Genomic DNA, 9,245 nt, shown 5'->3' with positions numbered 1-9,245 from the left:
TTCCTCTCACACATGCCACAACCTGCAGTCTGCCACCTTGACAAACTCTTGGACCAAGAAATCAAAGATAGATTCATGATCGGTCCATTCTCCATTCCACCGTTCAGTCCATTTAGAATCAGCCCAATCGGCATCGCCACCAGGAAATATTCAGGAAAAAAGAGACTCATCATAGACCTCTCATCCCCCCACAGCTCTCCAGTCCCAAGCATCAACAGCTCAATCCCCAGCCCAGACTTTTCCATGCACTACGCAACAATAGATCACGCCATCTCCAGACGCAGCTCCTTCCGTCGGATTCGGCGGCTACTTTAACGGCAAGTGGTTTTCAGCCAAATGGCCGCCTGAGTTTTCATCGCTCTCCCCTTCCTCCATCATCGACGAAATGTACCCTGTCATCATCGCAACTATTCTTTGGGGCCACAAATGGTCAAAGAAAATCCACACCATCCACTCCGATAACAGCCCCGTCATAGACAATATCAACAAGGGACGTTCACAATGCCTAGACATAATGCAGTTCGTCAGGAAGCTCACCTTAGTTTCGGCACAACACCAATTCGTCATCAGAGCATCTCACATCCCTAGCCATAAAAACACAATCGCTGACGCACTCTCTTGCTTTTCATTACAGAAATTCAGGCAACTGGCACCAGCCTCCGATGCTCTTTCGACTCCAGTCCCACCGTTTTCAGCCACAGTCTACAACTGACTCCCCATAGGCAAAACCTGGTCACCATTTCGCAAGATGCCATCCTGAACAGCGTCGCTCCCCGCACACTTTCATCATACATGACCGGATGGAACTGCTTTAAAACCTTCCATGCCACCAATAGTCTTCCGTTCCCTTCTCTCGGCGTCATGACACTCTCTAGCTTCATCTCGTTCACCCATTCCATCCTTAAAATTAAATCTTCCACCAAACAACATCAAAAACGCTCACGCGCACCTGTCTTGTTGAAGTTTCTTTGGGGGGCTCATGAAGAGATACGAGACGGTTACCCCCACTCAGCGTCTCAACACCCACTCTGTTCCTCCTGACCATCTCGCCGAACTCCTCCCTCCATCCACCTATCCTACCAGCTTTTCTCCCTTTCTATCAACCCTCACCCATCCTTCCTATACCCCCTCATCCCTCAACCCTCGACCCTTTCCCCCATCCCTCGACCCCTCCCCCATCATCCCTTCATCCTTCCATCCCCTCCATCCCATGACCCTTTCCCTCCCAGTATTCAATATGTGTTCATAACATGTCATAAAATTTTCCTGATTCCATACAGCCATTGGCGTGGTCTTTGTTAGTGAAAGGTCCAGTATGTAACATTTAGGAGGATCTAATGGCAGAATGGAACATAATATTCACATGTCTGATCTCAGTAGTGTATTATAACCTTCATACAGTTATTGTTATACTTTTGTGACCTTAGATTGAACTTTATTCATCTACAAATGCCTCCCATGGATTCTGCCATGTTTCTACATTAGCCCAAAAGGGACAAACCAAGGACTGGTTTAGGCTGGGAGTGTTTGCAGTTTTCACAAGTTTTCCAGCCATTGCTTTTTCAATTGTGATTTCATAGTGGAATGCTCAAATGTTTGTGATGTCACACAAGAATTCTTACATCAATGTGATGTCACAGCGGAATGTGAAATGTGATGTCAGAGAACAATGCTCACATCTTTGTGATGTCGTATAAGAGTTTTGATGTAATAGCGGAATGCTCATGGCTTTGTGATGTTACAGCGGAATACTTACATCTTTGTGATGTCATAGCAAAATTCTCATATCTTTGTGATGTCATAGCGGAAAGAAAAAGGTGATGTCACAGCGGAATGCACACTTTCAATTGTTATGCCAAATTGGAGTGTACACTTTCAATTGTTATGTCAAAATGGAGTGTACACTTTCAATTGAATTGTGATTTAATATCAGAATGCGGATTGTGAATTCACAGCGGAATACAGAATTTGATGTTAGAGCACCTCCTGATTCCAGGGGCAGCCAAATTCTCGCATCCATTTCCGAAGTCACTGCAGAATGCAATTTACATCTTAGCGGAATGCTCACATCTTTGTGATGTCATAGGGAAATCGTGATGTCATAGCGTAATACTCACATCTTTGTGATGTCATAGCGGAATGCTATAATGTTTTTGATGCCATAGCAGAATTCTTACCTCTATGTGATGTTCGAGCGGAACAAAGTAATGTATTTAAAATGTTCTCGTTAAAACATTATTATTGTATAAAGGTCCAGTATGTAACATTTAGAAGCATCTAATGGCAGAATGGAACATAATATTCATATGTCTGATCTCAGTAGTGTGTAATAACCTTCATAGAGTTATTGACATACTTTTGTGACCTTAGATTTAACTTTTCATCTACAAATGTCAACCATGGATTGGTTGGTTTAAGTTGGGAGTGTTTGCAATTTTCACAATTTTTTAGCCATTGCAGTTTGATCTTGCAAGGGGAAGGTGAAGCAACAGAGTTGCAATCTGCAACTTCACCGCAAGATGCCACTCATTCCTACATACTGCATCTTTAAAAGCAAAAGTAGACACTATAGAACGGAATTGCTCCCATCAGTGTTATATTACGTTATACATAACATTCATGTTACTTGCTAGATTTTTATGAAAAAAAGTCAACTTGAAATTCATCAACTTCTGCAGGTCTTGTCTTATATGTCCCATAAATGATCCAAGTCTTTCGCCCACTTTTTCAAATTTAATGTCATGGCAGAATGTGATGTCCCAGCCGAATGCAGAATTCGATGTTAGAGCTAAATGCGCACATTTTTGTGATGTCATAGAGGAATGCAGAATGTGGAATGTATTGTCATAGCCAAATTCTCACATCCACTTGTGAAGTCACTGCAGAATGCAGATTACATCACAGCGGAATGCTCACGTTTGTGATGTCATAGCAGAATGCTCACATGTTTGTGATTTCATAGCAGGATTCTTACATCCATGTGATGTCAGAGTGGAACAAAGTATTGTATTTAAAATGTTCTCTTAAATAACATTATTATTGTACACCTAAGTATTAAAGGTCGAGTATGTCACATTTACGAGTATATAATGGCAGAATGGAACAATATATTCACATGTCTGATCTCAGTAGTGTATATTAACCTCCATACAGTTATTGTTATACTTTTGTGACCTTAGATTGAACTTTACTCATCTACAAATACCGCCCATGGATTCTGCCATGTTTCTAAATTATCCCAAAAAGGACAAACCAAGGACTGGTGTATGATGGGAGTGTTTGCAATTTGCAAGGGGAAGGTAAGCCAACAGAGTTGCAATCTGGAACTACACCGCAAGATGCCACGCAATCCTACATACTGGACCTTTAAAAGCAAATGAAGACTCTATGGAACAGAATTCAATTCAATTCAATTCAATTTTATTTGTATAGCGCCAATTCATAACAGAAGTTATCTCAGGACACTTTTCAAATAGAGCAGGTCTAGACCGAACTCTTTAACATTAATTACAGAGACCCAACAGTACCACCATGAGCAAGCACTTGGCGACAAGGGCAAGGAAAAACTGCCTGTTAAAAGGCAGAAACCTAGGACAGATCCTCCGGCTCTAGGTGGGTGGTCGTCTGTCTCGACCAGTTGGGGTGAGAGAGAGAGAGAGAGAGAGAGAGAGAGAGCGACAGACAGACAGACAGGTGCACAGCAACAACAGTATTGGCAATGGCAGTCAAGCAGGACCATGGCAGGAGGCTCCACCAGGATCCATGAGAACCTGCGAGACGAGAAAGCACAAGAACTCCGGGGAAGAAGTGGAGTTAGTAACATGCATTAAAGGGACATGAATGAGTGCAGAAAGAGAGAGGAAGAGAGTAGCTCAGTGCACCATGGGAAATCCCCCGATAGTCTAGGCCTATAGCAGCATAGCTAAGGGATGGTTCAGGACTCACCTGATCCAGCCCTAACTATAAGCTTGATCAAAGAGGAATGTCTTAAGCCTACTCTTGAATGTGGTGAGGGTGTCTGCCTCCCGAACCACAACTGGAAGCTGGTTCCACAGGAGAGGAGCTTGGTAACTGAAGGCTCTGGCTCCTGTTCTACTTTTAGAGACTATAGGAACCACAAGTAGCCCAGCATTCAGAGAACGTAGTGTTCTAGTGGGGTAATAGGGTACTATGAGCTCTTTAAGATATGAAGGGGCCTGACCATGAAGAGCTTTATAGGTGAGGAGGAGGATTTTAAATTCAATTCTACATTTTATAGGGAGCCAATGCAGAGTAGCTAGTACAGGAGAGATGTGATCTCTTTTTCTAGTTCCTGTCAGTACTCGTGCTGCAGCGTTCTGAATTAATTGGAGCGTTTTAATGGACTTATTGGGGCAACCTGATAATAAAGAGTTGCAGTAATCCAGCCTTGAAGTAACAAATGCATGGATTAGTTTTTCTGCATCTGTCTGTGATAGTATGTGTCTAATTTTTCTAATATTACGTAAATGAAAGAAGGCAGTCCTAGAGGTCTGCTTTATGTGGGAGTTAAATGACAAATCCTGATCAAAGATAACTCCAAGATTCCTGACAGTGGTGCTAGAGGCCAAGTTAATGCCATCTAGAGTGACTATATCTTTAGACAATGAGTCTCTAAGGTTTTTGGGGCCAAGAACAAGAATTTCGGTTTTTTCTGAGTTTAACATCAGAAAATTGCAGGTCATCCAGGATTTTATGTCCTTAAGACATGTTTGTAATTTAGATAATTGATTAATTTCATTGGGTTTGATTGATAGATATAACTGCGTATCATCTGCATAACAGTGAAAGTTAATGGAGTGATTCCTAATAATGTTGCCTAAAGGGAGCATATATAAAGTAAATAGTATTGGTCCAAGTACAGAACCTTGTGGAACTCCATGACTAACTTTAGTATTTATGGAGGATTCATCGTTAACATGCACAAACTGAGAACGATCTGATAAGTATGACTTAAACCAGGTTAGGGCAGTTCCTTTAATGCCAATTTGATGCTCAAGTCTCTGTAAAAGAATATCATGGTCAATGGTGTCAAATGCAGCACTAAGATCTAATAATACAAGTACAGAGACAAGTCCATTGTCAGAAGCAGTCAGAAGGTCATTATTAACTTTAACCAGAGCTGTCTCTGTGCTATGATGAACTCTAAATCCTGACTGAAAATCCTCAAATAAACTATTGTTATGTAGAAAGTCACACAACTCTTTGGCGACTACTTTCTCCAGAATCTTAGAGAGGAACGGGAGGTTAGAAATCGGTCTACAGTTGGCTAAAACCCCTGGGTCAAGAGTGGACTTTTTAAGAAGGGGTTTAATTACAGCTACTTTAAAGGACTGTGGTACATATCCTGATAATAAAGAAAGATTAATCATATCCAGTAAAGAAGTGCCAATTAAGGGAACAACTTCTTTAAGCAGCCTAGTTGGGATCGGGTCTAACAGACAGGTTGATGGCTTCGATGAAGAAATGATTGAAGTTAACTGATGAAGATCGATAGCAGAAAAACAGTCTAAATATACATCTAAGTTTACATTGACACTGAAGTCCCTGAACTTGGAGAGCCACTGATAACTGTTGATGGCAGTTGGTGATTAATTTTTTCTCTAATAGTAATAATTTTATTATAGAAGAAGCTCATGAAGTCATTGCTACTTAAGTTTATGGGGATATGTGGCTCGATAGAGCTGTGACTCTCTGTCAGCCTGGCTACAGTGCTGAAGAGGAACCTAGGGTTGTTCTTATTTTCTTCTATTAGTGCTGAGTAATAGGCTCCTCTGGCATTACGGAGGGCCTTTCTATAAATCTTAAGATCATCTTGCCAATTTGAGCGATATTCTGATAATTTGGAAGAGCGCCATTTCCTTTCAGATTTCCTAGCTATTTGCTTTAACTGGCGGGTTTGGTGGTTATACCAAGGTGCTAGTCTCCTATGTTTTAATAATTTCCTTTTTATAGGAGCGATAGAGTCTAATGTTGATCGTAGTGAGCCTGTAGCACTATCGACAAGATTATCAATTTCAGAGGGACTAAAGTTGTTATAGGACTCTGTTAAATTCAGACATGGCATTGAATTAAACACTGAAGGAATCTCCTCCTTAAATTTAGCTACAGCACTGTCAGATAGACATCTGCTGTAGGAAGTTTTGCCTAATGGCTTATAATCTAATAGTATGAATTCAAAAGTTACTAAATAATGGTCAGATAGGAAAGGATTATGTGGGAAGACTATTAAATGTTCAATATCAATGCCATAGGATAAAACAAGGTCAAGAGTGTGATTAAAACAATGAGTTGGTTTATTTACACTCTGACAGAAGCCAATTGAGTCTATTAATGATATAAATGCATTACTAAGGCTGTCATTGTCCTATGACATCACAAAAATGTGCGCATTTCGCTCTAACACCGAATTCTGCATTCGGCTGTGACATCACATTCCGCCATGACATTAAATTTGAAAAAGTGGGCGAAAGACTTGGCTCATTTATTGGACATATAAGACAAGACCTGCAGAAGTTGATGAATTTAAAGTTTTTTTCATAAATATCTAGCAAGTAACATGAATGTTATGTATAACGTAATATAACACTGATGGGAGCAATTCCGTTCTATAGTGTCTACTTTTGCTTTTAAAGGTGCAGTATGTAGGAATGAGTGGCATCTTGCGGTGAAGTTGCAGATTGCAACTCTGTTGCTTCACCTTCCCCTTGCAAGGGCAAACTGCAATGGCTAAAAATTTGTGAAAATTGCAAACACTCCCAACCTAAACCATTCCTTGGTTTGTCCCTTTTGGGCTAATATAGAAACATGGCAGAATCCATGGTTGACATTTGTAGATGAAAAGTTCAATCTAAGGTCACAAAGTATGTCAATAACTCTATGAAGGTTATTATACACTACTGAGATCAGACATATGAATATTATATTCCATTCTGCCATTAGATCCTCCTAAATGTTACATACTGGACCTTTACACAATAATAGTCTTTTTACGAGAACATTTTAAATACATTACTTTCTTCCGCTCGAACAACACATAGATGTAAGAATTCTGCTATGGCATCACAAACATTACAGCAGTCAGCTATGACATCACAAAGATGTGAGTATTACGCTATGACATCACATTTTCCCTGACATCACAAAGATGTGAGCATTCCGCTGTGATGTAATCTGCATTCTGCAGTGACTTCGGAAATGGATGCGAGAATATGACTATGACATTACATTCCACATTCTGCATTCCGCTGTGACATCACAATTGGAAGTACGCATTGTGCTCTAACATCAAATTCTGTTTTCCCCTGTGAATTCACAATCCGCATTCTGATATTACATCACAATTCAACTGCAAGTGTACACTCCATTTTGACATAACAATTGAAAGCGTACACTCCAATTTGACATAACAATTGAAAGTGTGCATTCCGCTGTGACAACACCTTTTTCTTTCCGCTATGACATCACAAAGATATGAGAATTTTGCTATGACATCATAAAGATGTAAGTATTCCGCTGTGACATCACAAAGCCATGAGCATTCCGCTATTACATCAAGATTCCTATACGACATCACAAAGATGTGAGCATTGTTCTCTGACATCACATTTCACATTCTGCTGTGACATCACATTGATGTAAGAATTCTGCTATGACATCACAAACATTTGAGCATTCCGCTATGAAATCACAATTGACAAAGCAATGGCTGAAAAACTTGTGAAAATTGCAAACACTCCCAACCTAAACCAGTCCTTGGTTTGTCCCTTTTGAGCTAATGTAGAAACATGGCAGAATCCATGGGCGGCATTTGTACATAAATAGAGTTCAATCTAATGTCACAAAAGTATAACAATAACTATATGAAGGTTATTATACACTACTGATATCAGAAATATAAACATTACGTTCCATTCTGCCATTAGATCCTCCTAAATTTTACATACTGGACCTTTAATACTTAGGTATACAATAATAATGTTTTTCACAAGAACATTTTAAATACATTACTTTGTTCCGCTCTGACATCACATGGATGTAAGAATTCTGCTATGACGTCACAAACATTACATCATTCCGCTATGAAATCACAAAGATTCAATTCAATTCAATTCAATTCAGTTTTATTTGTATAGCGCCAATTCATAACAAAGGTTATCTCAGCACACTTTTCAAATAGAGCAGGTCTAGACCGAACTCCTTATAACATTATTTACAGAGACCCAACAGTACCACCATGAGCAAGCACTTGGCAACAAGGGCAATGAAAAACTGCCTGTTAAAAGGCACAAACCTAGGACAGATCCATCAGCTCTAGGTGGATGGTCGATTGTCTCGACCAGTTGGGGTGAGAGAGAAAAAGAGACAGAAAGAGAGAGAGAGACAGAGAGAGATACAGACAGACAGACAGACAGACAGGTGAACAGCAACAACAGTACTGGCAATGGCAGTCAAGCAGGACCATGGCAGTAGGCTCCACCAGGATCCATGAGAACCTGCGAGACGAGAAAGCACAAGAACTCCGGGGAAGAAGTGAAGTTAGTAACATGCATTAATGGGACATGAATGAGTGCAGAAAGAGAGAGGAAGAGAGGAGCTCAGTGCACCATGGGAAATCCCCTGATAGTCTAGGCCTATAGCAGCATAACTAAGGGATGGTTCAGGACTCACCTGATCCAGCTCTAACTATACGCTTGATCAAAGAGGAATGTCTTAAGCCTACTCTAGAATGTGGTGAGGGTGTCTGCCTCCCGAACCACAACTGGAAGCTGGTTCCACAGGAGAGGAGCTTTGCAGCTGAATGCTCTGGCTCCTGTTCTACTTTTAGAGACTATAGGAACCACAAGTAGCCCTGCATTCAGAAAACGTAGTGTTCTAGAGCGGTAATAGGGTACTATGAGCTCTTTAAGATATGAAGGGGCCTGACCATGAAGAGCTTTATAGGTGAGGAGGAGAATTTTAAATTCTATTCTAAATTTTACAGGGAGACAGTGCAGAGAAGCTAGTACAGGAGAGATGTGATCTCTTTTTCTAGTTCCTGTCAGTACTCGTGCTGCAGCATTTTGAATTAATTGGAGCGTTTTAATGGACTTATTGGGGCAACCTGATAGTAAAGAGTTGCAGTAATCAAGCCTAGAAGTAACAAATGCATGGATTCTTTTTTCTGCATCTGTCTGTGGTAAGATGTGTCTAATGTTTGTAACATAACTTAAATGAAAGAAGGCAGT

General features: G+C 40.4%; 1 long non-coding RNA gene across 1 annotated transcript; it reads right to left on the bottom strand.

Moving 5' to 3' along the window:
* Positions 1-3,403: 3,403 nt before the first annotated feature.
* LOC127359646 (uncharacterized) lies at positions 3,404-8,746 on the bottom strand. The gene is made up of 2 exons (XR_007882695.1): positions 8,514-8,746; positions 3,404-3,770 (listed from the first exon to the last, which is right to left on the bottom strand). It is a non-coding gene; the product is annotated as an uncharacterized LOC127359646 (long non-coding RNA).
* Positions 8,747-9,245: the final 499 nt, after the last annotated feature.

The sequence above is a fragment of the Dicentrarchus labrax genome, unplaced genomic scaffold, assembly GCF_905237075.1.
Source record: "Dicentrarchus labrax unplaced genomic scaffold, dlabrax2021, whole genome shotgun sequence".
Taxonomy (NCBI): domain Eukaryota; kingdom Metazoa; phylum Chordata; class Actinopteri; family Moronidae; genus Dicentrarchus; species Dicentrarchus labrax.
This window is presented reverse-complemented; position numbering and strand designations above follow the sequence as displayed.